The following is a 4,511-nucleotide window of genomic DNA, read 5'->3' as shown; positions in this document are numbered from 1 at the left end:
AATCTATCTACATGTCATTTAGAACTTCAATTTACAAAACTACTTGCAGTTTAGATGGCAAACTTGCTTGAACTGTTTCTGCACTTGATCTCATCTTCAAAAAAAAAAAAAAATTTTTACTTTCTTCATATTAAAAAGTATCAAGAATTACACATAGAAAGCTTTGAGAGAAAATTTTCTATATGCAATTGTATAAGCTTAGAGAATAATACATGTACTCTGCTCTTTATATAAGAATCAGAGTGAAGCGGGAAAATAGGAATTGATCTAACAACCTATGCACATGTCACTAACCAACTAACTAATTTCTACATTTTAAGCTAATCTATCTACATGTCATTTAGAACTTCAATTTACAAAACTACTTGCAGTTTAGATGGCAAACTTGCTTGAACTGTTTCTGCACTTGATCTCATCTTCAAAAAAAAAAAAAAAAGCACAAAATGCTTGATACATGCAAATGATTGCGGCAGTGTGTCTTCAATATGAAATGTGTCATTCTACTAGATCTTGCGTCTGCACTACTAGTTTCAATCTAACAAATGCATCTCCTTTACCAATGACGTAGAACTGGTTAATCTAAGCAACTTGGAGGTCCTCATCTTGAGAGGAAATCATCTTGATGGAAGCCTACCATTCAAGGGTAAACATTCCATCATCTATTTTAACTGCAAGATTAATTTTCGTGTGACAGGTAGTTCTTTTAGTATAAGCCAAAGAGCCATTTTAAATATTTTCTCTTGACACTGTCTATCGTCAATTCTCTTTGTAGATATGGCAAACTTTAGCAATTTGGAGATTTTAGATTTGAGTGGAAATGTTTTTACTGGAGGTATCCCTCCATATATTGGAGCATTATCTTCTCTCAAGGCTATATCATTAAGTGATATGGAACTTGTTGAAATTAAAATGCAAGCTCGAAGAAGGTTTAGCAATGGCGGAAAGCATGCAGAGACGTGAAGGCATGCAGAGAGAAAGAATGAACATTCTGGAGCTTTTGAGAAAATGATTTTTTATATAAATATCTCACTCTGTTTCTTTATTATATAAAGAAACAGAGTAACCAATTTGACCAACAATATTCAATCCCAAATCATCAGCCAATACAAACATGACAAGTGGCTGGTAGCTTAACACTTTATTTACAAACTACAATATAAAACTACTAAACTAAACTAATATCTACAAGTACAGATATCTACAAGATTACAAGATATTTAATACTCCCCCTCAAGATGAACCGTATATGTTAATAAAGTTCATCTTGGAGAGCAAATGTTGAAATTGCTTCTGCCCCAGAGCTTTGGTAAAGAAATCTGCAATCTGGTGCCGTGTAGGAATATGAAATGTTTTGATAACCCCATCTTCAATCTTTTCTTGAATGAAATGGCAGTCTATTTCAATATGTTTGGTACGTTCATGATACACAGGATTAGCAGCTATATAGAGGGCTGCTTTACTATCACAATAAAGGAAAGTAGGTTGAGAGTGATTTAAGCCAAAAGTTTTGAGCAAAGAGATGAGCCAAACCACCTCACTAGTGACTGTTGCCATTGATCTATACTCTGACTCAGCAGAGGATCTGGACACCACTTGCTGCTTTTTACTCTTCTAAGAGATTAGTGAATCTCCTAAAAACACACAAAAACCCGTGATTGACCTTCTAGTATCAAGGCAGGCTACCCAGTCAGCATCGCAATAGGACTTCAACTGTAATTCTGATCTTCTAGACAAGAACAAGCCTTGACCTGATGTTTTCTTCAAGTATTTGAGGATTTTGTAAGTAGCTTGAAGGTGAGGTACTCTTGGTGAACTCATGAATTGACTTAAGTTATGGACTGAGTAGCAAATGTCAGGCCTAGTCAATGTCAAATACAAAAGTCTTCCTATTAACCTTCTGTACAATGAAGCATCTAGGACTGCATCACCAACCGAGTTACTGAATTTAGCTGATTGATCCATAGGAATGTTTGTTGGCTTACAAGCTAACATACCAGCATCAGACAAAAGCTCAAGAGTGTAACTGCTGATATTCTGACTTAGTAAGACTAACACCTCCACTTGCATCATCTTCAGGACCAATTACATTGTTAGCAAAAGGTGGTAGAGTAGCTGCAACTTGGCCTTTAGTGGACTTGAACTTATAGCCAAGAGGGTATCCATGCAACTTATAACATTTGTCAACCACATGACCCATTGCACCACAGTGAGTACATTATGGCCTACCCTTCTTGAAATTCTTGACATTCTTTGCTGCTAATGCCGATGCCAAAGCAGCTGCTGTGTCAAGCTGCATTTTCTTGGCAGCACCAACCTTCCTTTGCTTCTCATCTTGAAGTATAAGAGAAAACACCTTACTTAAGGGAGGCACAAGATCCATAATCAAAATCTGTCCTTTGACAGTAGCATAAGTCTCATTCAACCCCATCAGAAAAGACATAGTACACTCTTCCACTTGATGACCACAGGTACATGTCCTATAATTGGAAAATTCATCCCAAACACCCTTAAATTTGGTGTAGTATGCATTGATGGTTAAATTGTCTTGAGTTAAAGAACTGATCTCTTTTCAACTTAAAGATCCTAGGGCCATTGCCTTGTCCAAATCTGAACTTTAAGTCAATCCACACATCTCTGGTAGTCTTGAAGTAGACTATGCTTGGTTGTTAATCCTTGGAGACGGAATTAAACAGCCAAGCCAAGACTGTGCTGTTACATTTACACCAAGCTCTGTAATAGGGATGATCAACAGATTGAGGTTTAGGAATAGAACCATCAATAAATCCTAGTTTGGTCTTGGCATCTAGAGAAATGAGGATTGCCCTACTCCAGGTGCTATAATTCTCCTCAGTGAGAGGTTGAACCACCAATGAAATACCAAGATTATCACCACTAGATAGAAAATAGGGGCTAGAGGAATTTTCCCAAGGCTGAACAGTCGGAGCATTAGCACTGAAAGTACTTTCAGTCATACTTAGTGCAATGTTTATCAAGAAAAGGATGAAACTTGATTTGATATCCAATTTTATAATCAAGAATTAATAAACCAAGCATTCAATTAATTAAGACAAATCCTAAATCATGAGAAAAACATGATTGAACTCATATCTAGAATCCCATCTTAGTCAATTGATACAAAGCAAGAACAATTTAAATCATTAAAGAACAACTATTGTGGGAAAAATTAAATCACATAAATATTACTAGTAATCCTTAACAAGGTTTCATCCTCAACCCTAATTATAAATTTAGCTACTCATGGTAATTGAAATAAAACAAAAGAATAAAATACTAAACATTAAATTAGACAAATAAAATAGAGAAAGAAATAGTCACAATGCTATCATGGAGAAAAGTTACAGAGAAGCCACATGCGGCACTGCCTCTTGCTCCAATTTTCTGTTTTGCATCTCAGCCCTAGCACTAGCCTCCCTGAATTTTGCCCTAAAAAGCCTTTAAATAGGTTAAGGAATCCTATTACAAGTTGAATTCCCGTTTGGAGAAAATCCCAGATTTTTAGGCTTCACTTAACCGACTATTTTAGCCCATTTAACGTCATAATTTGGGCTCCTGGTAAACTACAAAGTTGTAGCCCTTTAAGTTAAATTTCCAGAACAACTTGAATCATCTCAATTGGACATATGAGCCGAAAGTTATGCCAAAAATACTAACTGATGTGCAGGCTGGAATCCTAATCCGAATTGGACTTGGATTTGGTGCAAATTTCATTTGATTCCTTACTCCAATTGGACTTAAATTTAATTGGGTTGATCTTCTCTTGAATTCATGCCTGGCTGGATGTAAGTTGGCTTGATTCAATTGGCCTAGCCCCACTTTGCATGTAAAGCCCTTGTTATCTACAATATAAAGATATTATATAATCAATCACAAAATAATATAAAAGTAAAGCTAAATATGTAGATATGTGAGTATTTTATTGTATATATTTCATGGACATCAAGCTGCAACTTGGCCTTTAGTGGACTTGAACTTATAGCCAAGAGGGTATCCATGCAACTTATAACATTTGTCAACCACATGACCCATTGCACCATAGTGAGTACATTGTGGCCTACCCTTCTTGAAATTCTTGACATTCTTTGCTGCTAATGCCGATGCCAAAGCAGCTGCTGTGTCAAGCTGCATTTTCTTGGCAGCATCAACCTTCCTTTGCTTCTCATCTTGAAGTATAAGAGAAAACACCTTACTCAAGGGAGGCACAGGATCCATAATCAAAATCTGTCCTCTGACAGTAGCATAAGTCTCATTCAACCCCATCAGAAAAGACATAGTACACTCTTCCACTTGATGACCACAGGTACATGTCCTATAATTGGAAAATTCATCCCAAACACCCTTAAATTTGGTGTAGTATGCATTGATGGTTAAATTGTCTTGAGTCAAAGAACTGATCTCTTTTCAACTCAAAGATCCTAGGGCCATTGCCTTGTCCAAATTTGAACTGTAAGTCAATCCACACATCTCTGGCAGTCTTGAAGTAGACTATGATT

This window comes from Quercus suber, unplaced genomic scaffold (genome assembly GCF_002906115.3).
Source record: "Quercus suber isolate HL8 unplaced genomic scaffold, Cork oak 2.0 scaffold_983, whole genome shotgun sequence".
NCBI lineage: Eukaryota > Viridiplantae > Streptophyta > Magnoliopsida > Fagales > Fagaceae > Quercus > Quercus suber.
This window is presented reverse-complemented; position numbering follows the sequence as displayed.